Below are 25715 nucleotides of genomic sequence, written 5' to 3' on the forward strand. Positions count from 1 at the left end.
GGCAACTAGCATGAAATATCTCATAAAATTACAAAAATATGAGTAATCATTCATGACTTATTTACATGAAAACAAAATTACATATCCTTTATATCTAATCCATACACCAACGACCAAAAACACCTACAAACACTTTCATTCTTCAATTTTCTTCATCTAGTGGAAAAGTTCGGGTCGCTACATAACTCTACTGGTATCAAATCAATCTTAAATGTTTCGCTAACCAGTTTAATTTCTCGATTCCGACATATATTATCTGCTGAAATTAATTTACCATTTGCTAATTCGAGTAAAAATTTACTATCCAAAGGCGTCAATGGACAACTTAATTTAGCACAAAAATCTCTACTCATATAGCTTCTATCCGCACCCGAATCAAATAAAACGTAAGCAGATTTATTGTCAATAAGAAACGTACCCGTAACAAGCTCCGGGTCTTCCTGTGCCTCTGCCGCATTAATATTGAAAACTCTTCCGCGGCCTTGTCCATTCGTGTTCTCCTGGTTCGGGCAATTTCTAATAATGTGGCCCGGTTTTCCACATTTATAACAAACTACATTGGCATAACTTGCTCCGACACTACTTGCTCCGCCATTACTCGTTCCGACACCATTTGTTCCTTTCGTTCTATTAACCCCTGGTCCGTAGACCTCACACTTCGCCGCGCTATGACCATTTCTTTTACACTTGTTGCAAAATTTGGTGCAGAAACCCGAGTGATACTTTTCACACCTTTGGCATAGCTGCTTCTGATTGTTGTTGTTGTTGTTGCGGTTATTATTGTTGTTGGGATGATTGTTGTAGTTGATGTTGTTGTTGTTGTTGTTGTTGGGCCGTTTGTTGTAGTTGCGATTGATGTTGCGATTGTTGGGATAATTGTTGCGATTATTGTTGTAATTGTTGTTGTTGTATTGGTGATTCTTATCACCGTTTTCCTCCCACTTTCTTTTGACTTGCTTCACATTGGCCTCTTCAGGAGTCTGTTCTTTAATTCTTTCTTCAATCTGGTTCACTAGTTTGTGAGCCATTCTACATGCCTGTTGTATGGAGGCGGGCTCGTGTGAACTTATATCTTCTTGGATTCTTTCCGGTAATCCTTTCACAAACGCGTCGATCTTCTCTTCCTCATCTTCGAATGCTCCCGAACACAATAGGCACAATTATGTGAATCGTCTTTCGTACGTGGTAATATCAAATCCTTGGGTTCGTAACCCTCTAAGTTCTGTCTTGAGCTTATTGACCTCGGTTCTGGGACGGTACTTCTCGTTCATCAAGTGCTTGAATGCTGACCACGGTAGTGCGTACGCATCGTCTTGTCCCACTTGCTCTAGATAGGTATTCCACCATGTTAATGCAGAACCTGTGAAGGTATGCGTAGCGTACTTCACTTTGTCCTCTTCAGTACACTTACTTATGGCAAACACCGATTCGACCTTCTCGGTCCACCGTTTCAATCCGATCGGTCCTTCGGTTCCATCAAATTCCAAAGGTTTGCAGGCAGTGAATTCTTTGTAGGTGCATCCTACACGATTTCCTGTACTGCTAGATCCAAGGTTATTGTTGGTATGTAGCGCAGCCTGTACTGCGGCTATGTTTGAAGCTAGAAAAGTACGGAATTCCTCTTCATTCATATTCACGGTGTGTCGAGTAGTCGGTGCCATTTCCTTCAAAATAGTCAAATGGAACAAGTTAATCATACAGAATATTAAGAGTAGTTAATAGTATTTCGTAGCATAATATGAACTCATTTATAAAAGCTTTTTCTTCATATTAGCGTTTTATAAGTTTAAATTCGGGTAGTACCTACCCGTTAAGTTCATACTTAGTAGCTAATATACAATTCAACTACTACAATTCTATATGAAAAACTGATTATAATAATATTTCGCGTTCAAACTTTTACACAATATTTTACAAACTTACAATACCGCTTATTTTACATATAGCATGAAATATAGCACACAATAAATTTGATACAAGATGGTTGTAAAGATAATTCTAGCTAGTACACAAGTCGTTCAGCAAAGGCAATAAAGACACGTAATTCATACGTCCAGAAACAAGTCATGCATTCTGGTTTTACTAGGATTACTTCCCATCCTTGGTCTTGTGGAACATAACCCTTATGGCCGTTGATAAGACAGCGTGTTGTAACGTCGTCAAAGGGACGGGGGTTACGTAATGTCCAACAGTCCCGTAATAATCTAAAAACCTCATTTCTTACCCCAATTACCGACTCCGTCACTTGTGGAAACGTTTTGTTTAATAGTTGTAGCCCGATGTTCTTGTTCTCACTTTAGTGAGAAGCGAACATTACTAATCCGTAAGCATAACATGCTTCTTTATGTTGCATGTTAGCCGCTTTTTCTAAATCACGAAGTCCAATATTCGGATATATTGAGTCAAAATAATTTCTTAACCCATTGCGTAAAATAGCATTTGGGTTCCCCGCAATATATGCGTCAAAGTAAACACATCGTAACTTATGGATTTCCCAATGTGATATCCCCCATCTTTCGAACGAAAGCCTTTTATAAACCAAGGCATTCTTGGAACGTTCTTCGAATGTCTTACAAACTGATCTCGCCTTAAATAGTTGTGACGAAGAATTCTGACCGACTCTAGACAAGATTTAATCAATCATGTCTCCGGGTAGGTCTCTTAAAATATTGGGTTGTCTATCCATTTTGTGTTTTTATACTGTAAAATAGACAAGAGTTAGATTCATAAAAAAAATACTTATTAATACAAGCAATTTTTACATATATCATAAAGCATAAGCACACTATATTACATATATTACACCACACGAATACAACTATCTTATTCCGACTCGCTTGTTTCTTCTTCTTCGGTTTTGGTTCGTTTTGCCAAGTTTCTAGGGATATATGATGTTCCCCTAATACGAGCCGTCGTTTTCCACATTGGTTTAGAAAAACCTGGTGGTTTAGAGGTTCCCGAGTCATTGTTACAACTTAAGGACTTCGGGGGTTGACGATACATATAAAGTTCATCGGGGTTGGAATTAGATTTCTCTATTTTTATGCCTTTTCCCTTATTATTTTCTTTTGCCTTTTTAAATTCAGTTGGGGTAATTTCTATAACATCATCGGAATTCTCGTCGGAATCCGATTCATCGGAGAATTGGTAATCCTCCCAATATTTTGCTTCCTTGGCGGAAACACCATTGACCATAACTAACCTTGGTCGGTTGGTTGAGGATTTTCTTTTACTTAACCGTTTTATTATTTCCCCCACCGGTTCTATTTCTTCATCCAGTTCTGATTCTTCTTACGGTTCCGATTCTTCTTCCAGTTCCGACTCTTCTTCCGGTTCCTCTTCGGGAACTTGTGAATCAGTCCACGAATCATTCCAATTTACATTTGACTCTTCATTATTATTAGGTGAGTCAATGGGACTTGTTCTAGAGGTAGACATCTATCACATAATACCAAACGCGTTAAGAGATTAATGTATCACATAATATTCACATGTTAAAAATATATAGTTTCCAACAAAATTTGTTAAGCAATCATTTTTCAAGTAAACACGATCGAAGTCCAGACTCACTAATGCATCCTAACAAACTTGATAAGACACACTAATGCAAAATTCTGGTTCTCTAAGACCAACGCTCGGATACCAACTGAAATGTCCCGTTCTTATTGATTAAAAACGTTCCATATTAATTGATTTCGTTGCGAGGTTTTGACCTCTATATAAGACGTTTTTTAAAGACTGCATTCATTTTTAAAACAAACCATAACCTTTATTTCATAGATAAAGGTTTTAAAAAGCTTTACGTAGATTATCAAATAATGATAATCTAAAATATCCTGTTTACACACGACCATTACATAATGGTTTACAATACAAATATGTTACAACAAAATAAGTTTCTTGAATGCAGTTTTTACACAATATCATACAAGCATGGACTCCAAATCTCGTCCTTATTTAAGTATGCGACAGCGGAAACTCTTAATAATCACCTGAGAATAAACATGCTTAAAACGTCAACAAAAATGTTGGTGAGTTATAGGTTTAACCTATATATATCAAATCATAATAATAGACCACGAGATTTCATATTTCAATACACATCCCATACATAGAGATAAAAATCATTCATATGGTGAACACCTGGTAACCGACATTAATAAGATGCATATATAAGAATATCCCCATCATTCCGGGAAACCCTTCGGATATGATATAAATTTCGAAGTACTAAAGCATCCGGTACTTTGGATGGGGTTTGTTAGGTCCAATAGATCTATCTTTAGGATTCGCGTCAATTAGGGTGTCTGTTCCCTAATTCTCAGATTACCAGACTTAATAAAAAGGGGCATATTCGATTTCGATAATTCAACCATAGAATGTAGTTTCACGTACTTGTGTCTATTTTGTAAATCATTTATAAAACCTGCATGTATTCTCATCCCAAAAATATTAGATTTTAAAAGTGGGACTATAACTCACTTTCACATATTTTTACTTCGTCGGGAAGTAAGACTTGGCCACTGGTTGATTCACGAACCTATAACAATATATACATATATATCAAAGTATGTTCAAAATATATTTACAACACTTTTAATATATTTTGATGGTTTAAGTTTATTAAGTCAGCTGTCCTCGTTAGTAACCTACAACTAGTTGTCCACAGTTAGATGTACAGAAATAAATCGATAAATATTATCTTGAATCAATCCACGACCCAGTGTATACGTATCTCAGTATTGATCACAACTCAAACTATATATATTTTGGAATCAACCTCAACCCTGTATAGCTAACTCCAACATTCACATATAGAGTGTCTATGGTTGTTCCGAAATATATATAGATGTGTCGACATGATAGGTCGAAACATTGTATACGTGTCTATGGTATCTCAAGATTACATAATATACAATACAAGTTGATTAAGTTATGGTTGGAATAGATTTGTTACCAATTTTCACGTAGCTAAAATGAGAAAAATTATCCAATCTTGTTTTACCCATAACTTCTTCATTTTAAATCCGTTTTGAGTGAATCAAATTGCTATGGTTTCATATTGAACTCTATTTTATGAATCTAAACAGAAAAGGTATAGGTTTATAGTCGGAAAAATAAGTTACAAGTCGTTTTTGTAAAGGTAGTCATTTCAGTCGAAAGAACGACGTCTAGATGACCATTTTAGAAAACATACTTCCACTTTGAGTTTAACCATAATTTTTGGATATAGTTTCATGTTCATAATAAAAATCATTTTCTCAGAATAACAACTTTTAAATCAAAGTTTATCATAGTTTTTAATTAACTAACCCAAAACAGCCCGCGGTGTTACTACGACGGCGTAAATCCGGTTTTACGGTGTTTTTCGTGTTTCCAGGTTTTAAATCATTAAGTTAGCATATCATATAGATATAGAACATGTGTTTAGTTGATTTTAAAATTCAAGTTAGAAGGATTAACTTTTGTTTGCGAACAAGTTTAGAATTAACTAAACTATGTTCTAGTGATTACAAGTTTAAACCTTCGAATAAGATAGCTTTATATGTATGAATCGAAAGATGTTATGAACATCATTACTACCTTAAGTTCCTTGGATAAACCTACTGGAAAAGAGAAAAATGGATCTAGCTTCAACGGATCCTTGGATGGCTCGAAGTTCTTGAAGCAGAATCATGACACGAAAACAAGTTCAAGTAAGATCATCACTTGAAATAAGATTGTTATAGTTATAGAAATTGAACCAAAGTTTGAATATGATTATTACCTTGTATTAGAATGATAACCTACTGTAAGAAACAAAGATTTCTTGAGGTTGGATGATCACCTTACAAGATTGGAAGTGAGCTAGCAAACTTGAAAGTATTCTTGATTTTATGTAACTAGAACTTGTAAAATATATGAAGAACACTTAGAACTTGAAGATAGAACTTGAGAGAGATCAATTAGATGAAGAAAATTGAAGAATGAAAGTGTTTGTAGGTGTTTTTGGTCGTTGGTGTATGGATTAGATATAAAGGATATGTAATTTTATTTTCATGTAAATAAGTCATGAATGATTACTCATATTTTTGTAATTTTATGAGATATTTCATGCTAGTTGCAAAATGATGGTTCCCACATGTGTTAGGTGACTCACATGGGCTGCTAAGAGCTGATCATTGGAGTGTATATACCAATAGTACATACATCTAAAAGCTGTGTATTGTACGAGTATGAATACGGGTGCATACGAGTAGAATTGTTGATGAAACTGAACGAGGATGTAATTGTAAGCATTTTTGTTAAGTAGAAGTATTTTGATAAGTGTATTGAAGTCTTTCAAAAGTGTATAAATACAAATTAAAACACTACATGTATATACATTTTAACTGAGTCGTTAAGTCATCGTTAGTCGTTACATGTAAGTGTTGTTTTGAAACCTTTAGGTTAACGATCTTGTTAAATGTTGTTAACCCAATGTTTATAATATCAAATGAGATTTTAAATTATTATATTATCATGATATTATCATGGATGAATATCTCTTAATATGATATATATACATTAAATGTCTTTACAACAATAATCGTTACATATATGTCTCGTTTAAAAATCATTAAGTTAGTAGTCTTGTTTTTACATATGTAGTTCATTGTTAATATACTTAATGATATGTTTACTTATCATAGTATCATGTTAACTATATATATATATCCATATATATGTCATCATATAGTTTTTACAAGTTTTAACGTTCGTGTATCACCGGTCAACTTGGGTGGTCAATTGTCTATATGAAACATATTTTTATTAATCAAGTCTTAACAAGTTTGATTGCTTAACATGTTGGAAACATTTAATCATGTAAATATCAATCTCAATTAATATATATAAACATGGAAAAGTTCGGGTCACTACATATATGACAATTCATATCTTAGCGTATCTGTTACTGTAGACCTTGTCGGATATCTCTCGTAAATTTCTCCTTAATTTAATGGATCTTGGTACTATATATATCTATGCAAATTATGCATTGAGAATACCATCCAACTATCAATTGCTGTCACTAAACTCTTCATGCCAAAAGTCTTTCCTGAGATCGCGTAAGATGGCCTCTACGAATCGACCAAGTTCCTCTGACACCGAAGACAGCGTGACAGGAGCACACCAACCAATCAACTACCGTGATTACTGGAGAAAATGGGGGTGGGTTTGAAATGTCCCGTTCTTATTGATTAAAAACGTTCCATATTAATTGATTTCGTTGCGAGGTTTTGACCTCTATATGAGACGTTTTTCAAAGACTGCATTCATTTTTAAACAAACCATAACCTTTATTTCATCAATAAAGGTTTAAAAAGCTTTACGTAGATTATCAAATAATGATAATCTAAAATATCCTGTTTACACACGACCATTACATAATGGTTTACAATACAAATATGTTACAACAAAATAAGTTTCTTGAATGCAGTTTTTACACAATATCATACAAGCATGGACTCCAAATCTTGTCCTTATTTAAGTATGCGACAGCGGAAGCTCTTAATAATCACCTGAGAATAAACATGCTTAAAACGTCAACAAAAATGTTGGTGAGTTATAGGTTTAACCTATATATATCAAATCGTAACAATAGACCACAAGATTTCATATTTCAATACACATCCCATACATAGAGATAAAAATCATTCATATGGTGAACACCTGGTAACCGACAATAACAAGATGCATATATAAGAATATCCCCATCATTCCGGGACACCCTTCGGATATGATATAAATTTCGAAGTACTAAAGCATCCGGTACTTTGGATGGGGTTTGTTAGGCCCAATAGATCTATCTTTAGGATTCGCGTCAATTAGGGTGTCTGTTCCCTAATTCTTAGATTACCAGACTTAATAAAAAGGGGCATATTCGATTTCGATAATTCAACCATAGAATGTAGTTTCACGTACTTGTGTCTATTTTGTAAATCATTTATAAAACCTGCATGTATTCTCATCCCAAAAATATTAGATTTTAAAAGTGGGACTATAACTCACTTTCACAGATTTTTACTTCGTCGGGAAGTAAGACTTGGCCACTGGTTGATTCACGAACCTATAACAATATATACATATATATCAAAGTATGTTCAAAATATATTTACAACACTTTTAATATATTTTGATGTCTTAAGTTTATTAAGTCAGCTGTCCTCGTTAGTAACCTACAACTAGTTGTCCACAGTTAGATGTACAGAAATAAATTGATAAATATTATCTTGAATCAATCCACGACCCAGTGTATACGTATCTCAGTATTGATCACAACTCAAACTATATATATTTTGGAATCAACCTCAACCCTGTATAGCTAACTCCAACATTCACATATAGAGTGTCTATGGTTGTTCCGAAATATATATAGATGTGTCGACATGATAGGTCGAAACATTGTATACGTGTCTATGGTATCTCAAGATTACATAATATACAATACAAGTTGATTAAGTTATGGTTGGAATAGATTTGTTACCAATTTTCACGTAGCTAAAATGAGAAAAATTATCCAATCTTGTTTTACCCATAACTTCTTCATTTTAAATCTGTTTTGAGTGAATCAAATTGCTATGATTTCATATTGAACTCTATTTTATGAATCTAAACAGAAAAAGTATAGGTTTATAGTCGGAAAAATAAGTTACAAGTCGTTTTTGTAAAGGTAGTCATTTCAGTCGAAAGAACGACGTCTAGATGACCATTTTAGAAAACATACTTCCACTTTGAGTTTAACCATAATTTTTGGATATAGTTTCATGTTCATAATAAAAATCATTTTCTCAGAATAACAACTTTTAAATCAAAGTTTATCATAGTTTTTAATTAACTAACCCAAAACAGCCCGCGGTGTTACTACGACGGCGTAAATCCGGTTTTACGGTGTTTTTCGTGTTTCCAGGTTTTAAATCATTAAGTTAGCATATCATATAGATATAGAACATGTGTTTAGTTGATTTTAAAAGTCAAGTTAGAAGGATTAATTTTTGTTTGCGAACAAGTTTAGAATTAACTAAACTATGTTCTAGTGATTACAAGTTTAAACCTTCGAATAAGATAGCTTTATATGTATGAATTGAATGATGTTATGAACATCATTACTACCTTAAGTTCCTTGGATAAACCTACTGGAAAAGAGAAAAATGGATCTAGCTTCAATGGATCCTTGGATGGCTCGAAGTTCTTGAAGCAGAATCATGGCACGAAAACAAGTTCAAGTAAGATCATCACTTGAAATAAGATTGTTATAGTTATAGAAATTGAACCAAAGTTTGAATATGATTATTACCTTGTATTAGAATGATAACCTACTGTAAGAAACAAAGATTTCTTGAGGTTGGATGATCACCTTACAAGATTGGAAGTGAGCTAGCAAACTTGAAAGTATTCTTGATTTTATGAAACTAGAACTTTTGGAATTTATGAAGAACACTTAGAACTTGAAGATAGAACTTGAGAGAGATCAATTAGATGAAGAAAATTGAAGAATGAAAGTGTTTGTAGGTGTTTTTGGTCGTTGGTGTATGGATTAGATATAAAGGATATGTAATTTTGTTTTCATGTAAATAAGTCATGAATGATTACTCATATTTTTGTAATTTTATGAGATATTTCATGCTAGTTGCCAAATGATGGTTCCCACATGTGTTAGGTGACTCACATGGGCTGCTAAGAGCTGATCATTGGAGTGTATATACCAATAGTACATACATCTAAAAGCTGTGTATTGTACGAGTACGAATACGGGTGCATACGAGTAGAATTGTTGATGAAACTGAACGAGGATGTAATTGTAAGCATTTTTGTTAAGTAGAAGTATTTTGATAAGTGTCTTGAAGTCTTTCAAAAGTGTATGAATACATATTAAAACACTACATGTATATACATTTTAACTGAGTCGTTAAGTCATCGTTAGTCGTTACATGTAAATGTTGTTTTGAAACCTTTAGGTTAACGATCTTGTTAAATGTTGTTAACCCAATGTTTATAATATCAAAAGAGATTTTAAATTATTATATTATCATGATATTATGATGTACAAATATCTCTTAATATGATATATATACATTAAATGTCGTTACAACGATAATCGTTACATATATATCTCGTTTCAAAATCATTAAGTTAGTAGTCTTGTTTTTACATATGTAGTTCATTGTTAATATACTTAATGATATGTTTACATATCATAATATCATGTTAACTATATATATAACCATATATATGTCATCATATAGATTTTACAAGTTTTAACGTTCGTGAATCACCGATCAACTTGGGTGGTCAATTGTCTATATGAAACATATTTCAATTAATCAAGTCTTAACAAGTTTGATTGCTTAACATGTTGGAAACATTTAATCATGTAAATATCAATCTCAATTAATATATATAAACATGGAAAAGTTCGGGTCACTACAGTACCTACCCGTTAAATAAATTTCGTCCCGAAATTTTAAGCTGTTGAAGGTGTTGACGAGTCTTCTGGAAATAGATGCGGGTATTTCTTCTTCATCTGATCTTCACGCTCCCAGGTGAACTCGGGTCCTCTACGAGCATTCCATCGAACCTTAACAATTGGTATCTTGTTTTGCTTAAGTCTTTTAACCTCACGATCCATTATTTCGACGGGTTCTTCGATGAATTGGAGTTTTTCGTTGATTTGGATTTCATCTAACAGAATAGTGAGATCTTCTTTAGCAAAACATTTCTTCAAATTCGAGACGTGGAAAATGTTATGTACAGCCGCGAGTTGTTGAGGTAACTCAAGTCGGTAAGCTACTGGTCCGACACGATCAATAATCTTGAATGGTCCAATATACCTTGGATTTAATTTCCCTCGTTTACCAAATCGAACAACGCCTTTCCAAGGTGAAACTTTAAGCATGACCATCTCTCCAATTTCAAATTCTATATCTTTTCTTTTAATGTCAGCGTAGCTCTTTTGTCGACTTTGAGCGGTTTTCAACCGTTGTTGAATTTGGATGATCTTCTCGGTAGTTTCTTGTATAATCTCCGGACCCGTAATCTGTCTATCCCCCACTTCACTCCAACAAATCGGAGACCTGCACTTTCTACCATAAAGTGCTTCAAACGGCGCCATCTCAATGCTTGAATGGTAGCTGTTGTTGTAGGAAAATTCTGCTAACGGTAGATGTCGATCCCAACTGTTTCCGAAATCAATAACACATGCTCGTAGCATGTCTTCAAGCGTTTGTATCGTCCTTTCGCTCTGCCCATCAGTTTGTGGATGATAGGCAGTACTCATGTCTAGACGAGTTCCTAATGCTTGCTGTAATGTCTGCCAGAATCTTGAAATAAATCTGCCATCCCTATCAGAGATAATAGAGATTGGTATTCCATGTCTGGAGACGACTTCCTTCAAATACAGTCGTGCTAACTTCTCCATCTTGTCATCTTCTCTTATTGGTAGGAAGTGTGCTGATTTGGTGATACGATCAACTATTACCCAAATAGTATCAAAACCACTTGCAGTCCTTGGCAATTTAGTGATGAAATCCATGGTAATGTTTTCCCATTTCCATTCCGGGATTTCGGGTTGTTGAAGTAGACCTGATGGTTTCTGATGCTCAGCTTTGACCTTAGAACACGTCAAACATTCTCCTACGTATTTAGCAACATCAGATTTCATACCCGGCCACCAAAAATGTTTCTTGAGATCCTTGTACATCTTCCCCGTTCCAGGATGTATTGAGTATCTGGTTTTATGAGCTTCTCTAAGTACCATTTCTCTCATATCTCCAAATTTTGGTACCCAAATCCTTTCAGCCCTATACCGGGTTCCGTCTTCCCGAATATTAAGATGCTTCTCCGATCCTTTGGGTATTTCATCCTTTAAATTTCCCTCTTTTAAAACTCCTTGTTGCGCCTCCTTTATTTGAGTAGTAATGTTATTATGAATCATTATATTCATAGATTTTACTCGAATGGGTTCTCTGTCCTTCCTGCTCAAGGCATCGGCTACCACATTTGCCTTCCCCGGGTGGTAACGAATCTCAAAGTCGTAATCATTCAATAATTCAATCCACCTACGCTGCCTCATATTCAGTTGTTTCTGATTAAATATGTGTTGAAGACTTTTGTGGTCGGTATATATAATACTTTTGACCCCATATAAGTAGTGCCTCCAAGTCTTTAATGCAAAAACAACCGCGCCTAATTCCAAATCATGCGTCGTATAATTTTGTTCGTGAATCTTCAATTGTCTAGACGCATAAGCAATCACCTTCGTTCGTTGCATTAATACACAACCGAGACCTTGCTTTGATGCGTCACAATAAATCACAAAATCATCATTCCCTTCAGGCAATGACAATATAGGTGCCGTAGTTAGCTTTTTCTTCAATAACTGAAACGCTTTCTCTTGTTCATCATTCCATTCAAATTTCTTCCCTTTATGCGTTAATGCAGTCAAGGGTTTTGCTATTCTGGAAAAGTCTTGGATGAACCTTCTGTAGTAACCAGCTAGTCCTAAAAACTGGCGTATGTGTTTCGGAGTTTTCGGGGTTTCCCACTTTTCAACAGTTTCTATCTTTGCCGGATCCACCTTAATACCTTCTTTGTTCACTATGTGACCGAGGAATTGAACTTCTTCCAACCAAAATGCACACTTTGAAAACTTAGCGTACAATTCTTCCTTCCTCAATACTTCTAACACCTTTCTCAAATGTTCACCGTGTTCTTGGTCATTCTTTGAGTAAATAAGTATGTCATCAATGAAAACAATGACAAACTTGTCAAGGTATGGTCCACACACTCGGTTCATAAGGTCCATGAACACAGCTGGTGCATTAGTTAAACCAAACGGCATGACCATAAACTCGTAATGACCGTAACGTGTTCTGAAAGCAGTCTTTGGAATATCATCTTCTTTCACCCGCATTTGATGATACCCGGAACGTAAGTCAATCTTTGAATAAACAGACGAGCCTTGTAGTTGATCAAATAAGTCGTCGATTCTCGGTAGTGGGTAGCGGTTCTTGATGGTAAGTTTGTTCAACTCTCGGTAGTCGATACACAACCTGAATGTACCATCTTTCTTCTTGACAAACAAAACAGGAGCTCCCCACGGTGATGTGCTTGGTCGAATGAAACCACGCTGTAAAAGTTCTTGTAATTGGCTTTGCAGTTCTTTCATCTCGCTGGGTTCGAGTCTGTAAGGAGCACGAGCTATTGGTGCAGCTCCTGGTACAAGATCTATTTGAAATTCAACGGATCGATGTGGGGGTAATCCCGGTAATTCTTTCGGAAATACATCGGGAAATTCTTTTGCAATGGGAACATCATTGATGCTCTTTTCTTCAGTTTGTACTTTCTCGACGTGTGCTAGAACAGCATAGCAACCTTTTCTTATTAGTTTTTGTGCCTTCAAATTACTAATAAGATGTAGCTTCGTGTTGCCCTTTTCTCCGTACACCATTAAGGGTTTTCCTTTTTCTCGTATAATGCGAATTGCATTTTTGTAACAAACAATCTCCGCTTTCACTTCTTTCAACCAGTCCATACCGATTATCACATCAAAACTCCCTAACTCTACTGGTATCAAATCAATCTTAAATGTTTCGCTAACCAGTTTAATTTCTCGATTTCGACATATATTATCTGCTGAAATTAATTTACCATTTGCTAATTCGAGTAAAAATTTACTATCCAAAGGCGTCAATGGACAACTTAATTTAGCACAAAAATCTCTACTCATATAGCTTCTATCCGCACCCGAATCAAATAAAACGTAAGCAGATTTATTGTCAATAAGAAACGTACCCGTAACAAGCTCCGGGTCTTCCTGTGCCTCTACCGCATTAATATTGAAAACTCTTCCACGGCCTTGTCCATTCGTGTTCTCCTGGTTCGGGCAATTTCTAATAATGTGGCCTGGTTTTCCACATTTATAACAAACTACATTGGCATAACTTGCTCCGACACTACTTGCTCCGCCATTACTCGTTCCGACACCATTTGTTCCTTTCGTTCTATTAACCCCTGGTCCGTAGACCTCACACTTCGCCGCGCTATGACCATTTCTTTTACACTTGTTGTAAAATTTGGTGCAGAACCCCGAGTGATTCTTTTCACACCTTTGGCATAGTTGCTTCTGATTGTTGTTGTTGTTGCGGTTATTATTGTTGTTGGGATGATTGTTGTAGTTGTTGTTGTTGTTGTTGTTGTTGTTGTTGTTGGGCCGTTTGTTGTAGTTGCGATTGATGTTGCGATTGTTGGGATAATTGTTGCGATTATTGTTGTAATTGCTGTTGTTGTTGTATTGGTGATTCTTATCACCGTTTTCCTCCCACTTTCTTTTGACTTGCTTCACATTGGCCTCTTCAGCAGTCTGTTCTTTAATTCTTTCTTCAATCTGGTTCACTAGTTTGTGAGCCATTCTACATGCCTGTTGTATGGAGGCGGGCTCGTGTGAACTTATATCTTCTTGGATTCTTTCCGGTAATCCTTTCACAAACGCGTCGATCTTCTCTTCCTCATCTTCGAATGCTCCCGGACACAATAGGCACAATTCTGTGAATCGTCTTTCGTACGTGGTAATATCAAATCCTTGGGTTCGTAACCCTCTAAGTTCTGTCTTGAGCTTATTGACCTCGGTTCTGGGACGGTACTTCTCGTTCATCAAGTGCTTGAATGCTGACCACGGTAGTGCGTACGCATCATCTTGTCCCATTTGCTCTAGATAGGTATTCCACCATGTTAACGCAGAACCTGTGAAGGTATGCGTAGCGTACTTCACTTTGTCCTCTTCAGTACACTTACTTATGGCAAACACCGATTCAACCTTCTCGGTCCACCGTTTCAATCCGATCGGTCCTTCGGTTCCATCAAATTCCAAAGGTTTGCAGGCAGTGAATTCTTTGTAGGTGCATCCTACACGATTTCCTGTACTGCTAGATCCAAGGTTATTGTTGGTATGTAGCGCAGCCTGTACTGCGGCTATGTTTGAAGCTAGAAAAGTACGGAATTCCTCTTCATTCATATTCACGGTGTGTCGAGTAGTCGGTGCCATTTCCTTCAAAATAGTTAAATGGAACAAGTTAATCATACAGAATATTAAGAGTAGTTAATAGTATTTCGTAGCATAATATGAACTCATTTATAAAAGCTTTTTCTTCATATTAGCGTTTTATAAGTTTAAATTCGGGTAGTACCAACCCGTTAAGTTCATACTTAGTAGCTAATATACAATTCAACTACTACAATTCTATATGAAAAACTGATTGTAATAATATTTCGCGTTCAAACTTTTATACAATATTTTACAAACTTACAATACCGCTTATTTTACATAAAGCATGAAATATAGCACACAATAACTTTGATACAAGATAGTTGTGAAGACAATTCTAGCTAGTACACAAGTCGTTCGGCAAAGGCAATAAAGACACGTAATTCATACGTCCAGAAACAAGTCATGCATTCTGGTTTTACTAGGACTACTTCCCATCCTTGGTCTTGTGCAACATAACCGTTATGGCCGTTGATAAGACAGCGTGTTGTAACGTCGTCAAAGGGACGAGGGTTACGTAATGTCCAACAGTCCCGTAACAATCTAAAAACCTCATTTCTTACCCCAATTACCGACTCCGTCACTCGTGGGAATGTTTTGTTTAATAGTTGTAGCCCGATGTTCTTGTTCTCACTTTGGTGAGAAGCGAACATTACTAATCCGTAAGCATAACATGCTTCTTTATGTTGCATGTTAGCCGCTTTTTCTAAATCACGAAGTCCAATATTCGGATATATTGAGTCAAAATAATTTCTTAACCCGTTTCGTAAAATAGCATTTGGGTTCCCCGCAATATATGCGTCAAAGTAAACACATCGTAACTTATGGGTTTCCCAATGTGATATCCCCCATCTTTCAAACGAAAGTCTCTTATAAACCAAGACATTCTTGGAACGTTCTTCGAATGTCTTACAAACTGATCTCGCCTTAAATAGTTGTGCCGAAGAATTCTGGCCGACTCTAGACAAGATTTCATCAATCATGTCTCCGGGTAGGTCTCTTAAAATATTGGGTTGTCTATCCATTTTGTGTTTTTAAACTGTAAAATAGACAAGAGTTAGTTTCATAAAAAAAATACTTATTAATACAAGCAATTTTTACATATATCATAAAGCATAAGAACACTATATTACATATATTACACCACACGAATACAACTATCTTATTCTGACTCGCTCGTTTCTTCTTCTTCGGTTTTGGTTCGTTTTGCCAAGTTTCTAGGGATATATGATGTTTCCCTAATACGAGCCGTCGTTGTCCACATTGGTTTAGAAAAACCTGGTGGTTTAGAGGTTCCCGGGTCATTGTTACAACTTAAGGACTTCGGGGGTTGACGATACATATAAAGTTCATCGGGGTTGGAATTAGATTTCTCTATTTTTATGCCCTTTCCCTTATTATTTTCTTTTGCCTTTTTAAATTCAGTTGGGGTAATTTCTATAACATCATCGGAATTCTCGTCGGAATCCGATTCATCGGAGAATTGGTAATCCTCCCAATATTTTGCTTCCTTGGCGGAAACACCATTGACCATAATTAACTTTGGTCGATTGGTTGAGGATTTTCTTTTACTTAACCGTTTTATTATTTCCCCCACCGGTTCTATTTCTTCATCCGGTTCCGATTCTTCTTCCGGTTCCGATTCTTCTTCCGGTTCCGACTCTTCTTCCGGTTCCTCTTCGGGAACTTGTGAATCAGTCCACAAATCATTCCAATTTACATTTGACTCTTCATTATTATTAGGTGAGTCAATGGGACTTGTTCTAGAGGTAGACATCTATCACATAATATCAAACACGTTAAGAGATTAATATATCACATAATATTCATATGTTAAAAATATATAGTTTCCAACAAAAATGTTAAGCAATCATTTTTAAAGAAAACACGGTCGAAGTCCAGACTCACTAATGCATCCTAACAAACTCGATAAGACACACTAATGCAAATTTTCTGGTTCTCTAAGACCAACGCTCTGATACCAACTGAAATGTCCCGTTCTTATTGATTAAAAACGTTCCATATTAATTGATTTCGTTGCGAGGTTTTGACCTCTATATGAGACGTTTTTCAAAGACTGCATTCATTTTTAAACAAACCATAACCTTTATTTCATCAATAAAGGTTTAAAAAGCTTTACGTAGATTATCAAATAATGATAATCTAAAATATCCTGTTTACACACGACCATTACATAATGGTTTACAATACAAATATGTTACAACAAAATAAGTTTCTTGAATGCAGTTTTTACACAATATCATACAAGCATGGACTCCAAATCTTGTCCTTATTTAAGTATGCGACAGCGGAAGCTCTTAATAATCACCTGAGAATAAACATGCTTAAAACGTCAACAAAAATGTTGGTGAGTTATAGGTTTAACCTATATATATCAAATCGTAACAATAGACCACAAGATTTCATATTTCAATACACATCCCATACATAGAGATAAAAATCATTCATATGGTGAACACCTGGTAACCGACAATAACAAGATGCATATATAAGAATATCCCCATCATTCCGGGACACCCTTCGGATATGATATAAATTTCGAAGTACTAAAGCATCCGGTACTTTGGATGGGGTTTGTTAGGCCCAATAGATCTATCTTTAGGATTCGCGTCAATTAGGGTGTCTGTTCCCTAATTCTTAGATTACCAGACTTAATAAAAAGGGGCATATTCGATTTCGATAATTCAACCATAGAATGTAGTTTCACGTACTTGTGTCTATTTTGTAAATCATTTATAAAACCTGCATGTATTCTCATCCCAAAAATATTAGATTTTAAAAATGGGACTATAACTCACTTTCACAGATTTTTACTTCGTCGGGAAGTAAGACTTGGCCACTGGTTGATTCACGAACCTATAACAATATATACATATATATCAAAGTATGTTCAAAATATATTTACAACACTTTTAATATATTTTGATGTCTTAAGTTTATTAAGTCAGCTGTCCTCGTTAGTAACCTACAACTAGTTGTCCACAGTTAGATGTACAGAAATAAATTGATAAATATTATCTTGAATCAATCCACGACCCAGTGTATACGTATCTCAGTATTGATCACAACTCAAACTATATATATTTTGGAATCAACCTCAACCCTGTATAGCTAACTCCAACATTCACATATAGAGTGTCTATGGTTGTTCCGAAATATATATAGATGTGTCGACATGATAGGTCGAAACATTGTATACGTGTCTATGGTATCTCAAGATTACATAATATACAATACAAGTTGATTAAGTTATGGTTGGAATAGATTTGTTACCAATTTTCACGTAGCTAAAATGAGAAAAATTATCCAATCTTGTTTTACCCATAACTTCTTCATTTTAAATCTGTTTTGAGTGAATCAAATTGCTATGATTTCATATTGAACTCTATTTTATGAATCTAAACAGAAAAAGTATAGGTTTATAGTCGGAAAAATAAGTTACAAGTCGTTTTTGTAAAGGTAGTCATTTCAGTCGAAAGAACGACGTCTAGATGACCATTTTAGAAAACATACTTCCACTTTGAGTTTAACCATAATTTTTGGATATAGTTTCATGTTCATAATAAAAATCATTTTCTCAGAATAACAACTTTTAAATCAAAGTTTATCATAGTTTTTAATTAACTAACCCAAAACAGCCCGCGGTGTTACTACGACGGCGTAAATCCGGTTTTACGGTGTTTTTCGTGTTTCCAGGTTTTAAATCATTAAGTTAGCATATCATATAGATATAGAACATGTGTTTAGTTGATTTTAAAAGTCAAGTTAGAAGGATTAATTTTTGTTTGCGAACAAGTTTAGAATTAACTAAACTATGTTCTAGTGATTACAAGTTTAAACCTTCGAATAAGATAGCTTTATATGTATGAATTGAATGATGTTATGAACATCATTACTACCTTAAGTTCCTTGGATAAACCTACTGGAAAAGAGAAAAATGGATCTAGCTTCAATGGATCCTTGGATGGCTCGAAGTTCTTGAAGCAGAATCATGGCACGAAAACAAGTTCAAGTAAGATCATCACTTGAAATAAGATTGTTATAGTTATAGAAATTGAACCAAAGTTTGAATATGATTATTACCTTGTATTAGAATGATAACCTACTGTAAGAAACAAAGATTTCTTGAGGTTGGATGATCACCTTACAAGATTGGAAGTGAGCTAGCAAACTTGAAAGTATTCTTGATTTTATGAAACTAGAACTTTTGGAATTTATGAAGAACACTTAGAACTTGAAGATAGAACTTGAGAGAGATCAATTAGATGAAGAAAATTGAAGAATGAAAGTGTTTGTAGGTGTTTTTGGTCGTTGGTGTATGGATTAGATATAAAGGATATGTAATTTTGTTTTCATGTAAATAAGTCATGAATGATTACTCATATTTTTGTAATTTTATGAGATATTTCATGCTAGTTGCCAAATGATGGTTCCCACATGTGTTAGGTGACTCACATGGGCTGCTAAGAGCTGATCATTGGAGTGTATATACCAATAGTACATACATCTAAAAGCTGTGTATTGTACGAGTACGAATACGGGTGCATACGAGTAGAATTGTTGATGAAACTGAACGAGGATGTAATTGTAAGCATTTTTGTTAAGTAGAAGTATTTTGATAAGTGTCTTGAAGTCTTTCAAAAGTGTATGAATACATATTAAAACACTACATGTATATACATTTTAACTGAGTCGTTAAGTCATCGTTAGTCGTTACATGTAAATGTTGTTTTGAAACCTTTAGGTTAACGATCTTGTTAAATGTTGTTAACCCAATGTTTATAATATCAAAAGAGATTTTAAATTATTATATTATCATGATATTATGATGTACAAATATCTCTTAATATGATATATATACATTAAATGTCGTTACAACGATAATCGTTACATATATATCTCGTTTCAAAATCATTAAGTTAGTAGTCTTGTTTTTACATATGTAGTTCATTGTTAATATACTTAATGATATGTTTACATATCATAATATCATGTTAACTATATATATAACCATATATATGTCATCATATAGTTTTTACAAGTTTTAACGTTCGTGAATCACCGATCAACTTGGGTGGTCAATTGTCTATATGAAACATATTTCAATTAATCAAGTCTTAACAAGTTTGATTGCTTAACATGTTGGAAACATTTAATCATGTAAATATCAATCTCAATTAATATATATAAACATGGAAAAGTTCGGGTCACTACAGGGTTCGCGACATACTCGCCCTATGGAAAAGGGAAGAAGGTACTCCATATCATGAACCGAATCTACCACCTAACCTTGGAGTACTCGACCCGCTCACCGGCGAACCTGTTCGTAACACCGTTTATACCCTTTTTTCCAGAATTTTTCATTTTGAGACTACCATTAACGGAACTAGAGAAGATATCCGATCTCTACCTCACACTGATAACCAACCAGGGTTAGTAGAAGAAGTTAAAGAACTCCGAGCTCGAGTGTTAACTTTAGAGAGCACGGTACACAATTTGCAAGCACCAGCAGTATCACCAACATCAGTAACACCACCAACCTTAGCACCAACAGCATTAGTACCACCAACAACAACATCCGCATCACCAGCTTCGACATCTCATTCTGCACCTCGAGTATAATCATCGTTCTACGTATCGTTCTATCTATTTTATTTTCGTTCGACATGGCGATTATGTAATCTCTAATGTTTTAGAGATTATATATTCTTGTTCTAATGGTAAATCAAATGAGATTAATAGCACATTAACTCATTAAATCTGTGATTATATCTGAAGAAAATATATGTATATATGTTTTCATAAAGATTGTAATTAAAAATTCTTTTGTACAAACTGTTAATGATGAAAATATTTTAACGGGTAGGTAATACCCGAGGAATATTTAGATTTTATATTAATAAGTTACATTGTACATTCTTCGAATCTGATTCAATAGTCATTTACTATCCTATTTACAACCACCGATATACGTATCCGTTCACCGCAGAATAACCATTTTCATTCAATTTCATATTTGGATTTTGATCTATCAGAATCCAACAAGTGGCATAATGAAGAAAACATTTGAAGGAATAAAATTTGTTAGAAACAAACAAATTTACTATGAGAAATTTTGTTAAGAATCTACGCTAACAAAATCCTAGCTAACTGTTCCTAGCTAACTATGGACTAATCAACTGAGGACTACCAACAGTGGACAATTAAAATGAATTAAAATATTGATTATAACATATGAAACTAAATAATACTTCAAGTTTGCCACTTAATTTTCATCTTAAACCTCATTTGTATCTTGACAATTACAATCTGCGTTGAAACCTTTCATGATTCTTAAAAACACCTCAATCGAGAGGATGAACCAACCGCACTTCATCTACGGAAGAAAAGATTGATACATACAGTTATGCATCTGAAAACACTCGGAACCTGAGTAAACGTTTAACACGTATCTGTGCTATCTCCTTTGACATCGCTATTACCAAAAATAACATTTCAATTCTTTTTCAAATTAGCCAATTTTGTCACAGCTCCAGCAAGTCAACTTCAATTTTTCAGACGGATTAGCCTAATAATAACTTTGATTTATAAGTTTGCCTTTCGTCATCGTTACCGGGGAACCGTTTACACCCCATCACATTACCAGAAAACTTAGCAGCAACTTCATTACTCGTTGGCTTAAGACTCTCCGAAGAACCATTATAATTGTTCATTAAGACCCTATCATATACATATCCGCATCTTGTAACGAGAATTGACATACCAGTTTACCGAGAATCAGAAATCAGTATTTTGAATCTCGCAGCATTTCTACATCAATAGTTATAGGTATACATATATAACATTTATCTCTTAAAATTATGATCTCCTATTCTGAAATTCTGAACAGCACTCTAGTCTACGAATCAGTTCTTCGAATTTTGAGAAAACTGATAAAGCAGCGAAAACTGTTGATGACATTAACAGCCAAAAGTATGAAGATAAAGAAGGGAGTGTTGGAAACGCTCAATAGAAAAATTTAGTACCGAAAAGCGAATTATGTGAAACCCTAAAGGAGACTCTGAACAAATTACAAGGACTAAACTTGTACATAAAGAATCCAGATGATTCTGTTTCTGATGAAATCTTTAGCGAATACCTTACTCCTTAACCATTCTAAATCATTGTGAATGAATTTCTTCATCACAATTTGATTCTGAAATCCTAAGATATCATCGTACCTTTCTTTATTAATATCCTCAATATTTCTGAAGATATCATCATAAATATTCTCGTTCGATATTAATTATCTCTCTGCACTATCTGAAATGTCCCGTTCTTATTGATTAAAAACGTTCCATATTAATTGATTTCGTTGCGAGGTTTTGACCTCTATATGAGACGTTTTTCAAAGACTGCATTCATTTTTAAACAAACCATAACCTTTATTTCATCAATAAAGGTTTAAAAAGCTTTACGTAGATTATCAAATAATGATAATCTAAAATATCCTGTTTACACACGACCCATAATGGTTTACAATACAAATATGTTACAACAAAATAAGTTTCTTGAATGCAGTTTTTACACAATATCATACAAGCATGGACTCCAAATCTTGTCCTTATTTAAGTATGCGACAGCGGAAGCTCTTAATAATCACCTGAGAATAAACATGCTTAAAACGTCAACAAAAATGTTGGTGAGTTATAGGTTTAACCTATATATATCAAATCATAATAATAGACCACAAGATTTCATATTTCAATACACATCCCATACATAGAGATAAAAATCATTCATATGGTGAACACCTGGTAACCGACATTAACAAGATGCATATATAAGAATATCCCCATCATTCCGGGACACCCTTCGGATATGATATAAATTTCGAAGTACTAAAGCATCCGGTACTTTGGATGGGGTTTGTTAAGCCCAATAGATCTATCTTTAGGATTCGCGTCAATTAGGGTGTCTGTTCCCTAATTCTTAGATTACCAGACTTAATAAAAAGGGGCATATTCGATTTCGATAATTCAACCATAGAATGTAGTTTCACGTACTTGTGTCTATTTTGTAAATCATTTATAAAACCTGCATGTATTCTCATCCCAAAAATATTAGATTTTAAAAGTGGGACTATAACTCACTTTCACAGATTTTTACTTCGTCGGGAAGTAAGACTTGGCCACTGGTTGATTCACGAACCTATAACAATATATACATATATATCAAAGTATGTTCAAAATATATTTACAACACTTTTAATATATTTTGATGTTTTAAGTTTATTAAGTCAGCTGTCCTCGTTAGTAACCTACAACTAGTTGTCCACAGTTAGATGTACAGAAATAAATCAATAAATATTATCTTGAATCAATCCACGACCCAGTGTATACGTATCTCAGTATTGATCACAACTCAAACTATATATATATTGGAATCAACCTCAACCCTGTATAGCTAACTCCAACATTCACATATAGAGTGTCTATGGTTGTTCCGAAATATATATAGATGTGTCGACATGATAGGTCGAAACATTGTATACGTGTCTATGGTATCTCAAGATTACATAATATACAATACAAGTTGATTAAGTTATGGTTGGAATAGATTTGTTACCAATTTTCACGTAGCTAAAATGATAAAAATTATCCAATCTTGTTTTACCCATAACTTCTTCATTTTAAATCCGTTTTGAATGAATCAAATTGCTATGGTTTCATATTGAACTCTATTTTATGAATCTAAACAGAAAAAGTATAGGTTTATAGTCGGAAAAATAAGTTACAAGTCGTTTTTGTAAAGGTAGTCATTTCAGTCGAAAGAACGACGTCTAGATGACCATTTTAGAAAACATACTTCCACTTTGAGTTTAACCATAATTTTTGGATATAGTTTCATGTTCATAATAAAAATCATTTTCTCAGAATAACAACTTTTAAATCAAAGTTTATCATAGTTTTTAATTAACTAACCCAAAATAGCCCGCGGTGTTACTACGACGGCGTAAATCCGGTCTTACGGTATTTTTCGTGTTTCCAGGTTTTAAATCATTAAGTTAGCATATCATATAGATATAGAACATGTGTTTAGTTAATTTTAAAAGTCAAGTTAGAAGGATTCACTTTTGTTTGCGAACAAGTTTAGAATTAACTAAACTATGTTCTAGTGATTACGAGTTTAAACCTTCGAATAAGATAGTTTTATATATATGAATCGAATGATGTTATGAACATCATTACTACCTCAAGTTTAGTAGGTAAACCTACTGGAAGTGACAAGAAATGATCTAGCTTCAAAGGATCTTGGATGGCTTGAAAGTTCTTGAAGTAGGATCATGACACAAAAACAAGTTCAAGTAAGATTTTTGCTCGAATTAAGATAGTTTATAGTTATAGAAATTGAATCAAAGTTTGAATATGAATATTACCTTGAATAAGAAAGATAACCTACTGTATATAACAAAGGTTTCTTGATCTTAGATGATTACTTGGAATGGATTAGAAAGCTTGGAAGTAAATTAGTAAACTTGAAGGGATTTTTGAAGTATTCTTGAAGTGTTCTTCTTATGATGATTATAGCTTGATTCTTGAAGTGATTTTGATGAAGATGATGACTAACTACTGGAAAAATACGTTTATAATAGTGTGGGTGTGTTGAGAGAGAATTAGAAAGAGATTTGGAAGTGAAATGGAGTGAATGATGAGTGTTAATTGGTGAGTGGTGAGTGGGGTTAAAAGGAGTTCTAGTTAGTTGACTAGCTCATGGTAGAAGTTAAAATTGATTAGTCATACATGACATAATCAAGAGTGGAATCCCATGCTAGTTCCTATTGGTATATACCCATAGTAAGTACGTTTTGAAGCTGTGTATAATACGGGTAAGAATACGACTAGAATTCTTGATGAAAGAAAAGAATGGGCAAGTAACTGTAACCATTTTCGTTAAGTATGAGTGTTTTGATATATGTCTTGAAGTCTTCCAAAAGTATTTTAATACATCTAAATACACTACATGTATATACATTTTAACGGAGTCGTTAAGTCATCGTTAGTCGTTACATGTAAGTGTTGTTTTGAAACCTTTAAGTTAACGATCTCAATTAATGTTGTTAACCCATTGTTTATTATATCTAATGAGATGTTAAATTATTATATTATCATGATATTATGATATATTAATATATCTTAATATGATATATATACATTTAAATGTCGTTACAACGATAATCGTTACATATATGTCTCGTTTCGAAATCCTTAAGTTAGTAGTCTTGTTTATATGTATATAACTCATTGTTAATATACTTGTGGAGATACTTACTTATCATAATCTCATGTTAACCATATGTATATCCATATATATATCGTCAAGTCGTTTTTACAAGTTTTAATGTTCGTGAATCGCCGGTCAACTTGGGTGGTCAATTGTCTATATGAAACATATTTCAATTAATCAAGTCTTAACAAGTTTGATTGCTTAACATGTTGGAAACATTTAATCATGTAAATATCAATCTCAATTAATATATATAAACATGGAAAAGTTCGGGTCACTACAGTACCTACCCGTTAAATAAATTTCGTCCCGAAATTTTAAGCTGTTGAAGGTGTTGACGAATCTTCTGGAAATAGATGCGGGTATT

Source organism: Rutidosis leptorrhynchoides, chromosome 9 (assembly GCF_046630445.1).
Source record: "Rutidosis leptorrhynchoides isolate AG116_Rl617_1_P2 chromosome 9, CSIRO_AGI_Rlap_v1, whole genome shotgun sequence".
Classification (NCBI taxonomy): Eukaryota; Viridiplantae; Streptophyta; class Magnoliopsida; order Asterales; family Asteraceae; genus Rutidosis; species Rutidosis leptorrhynchoides.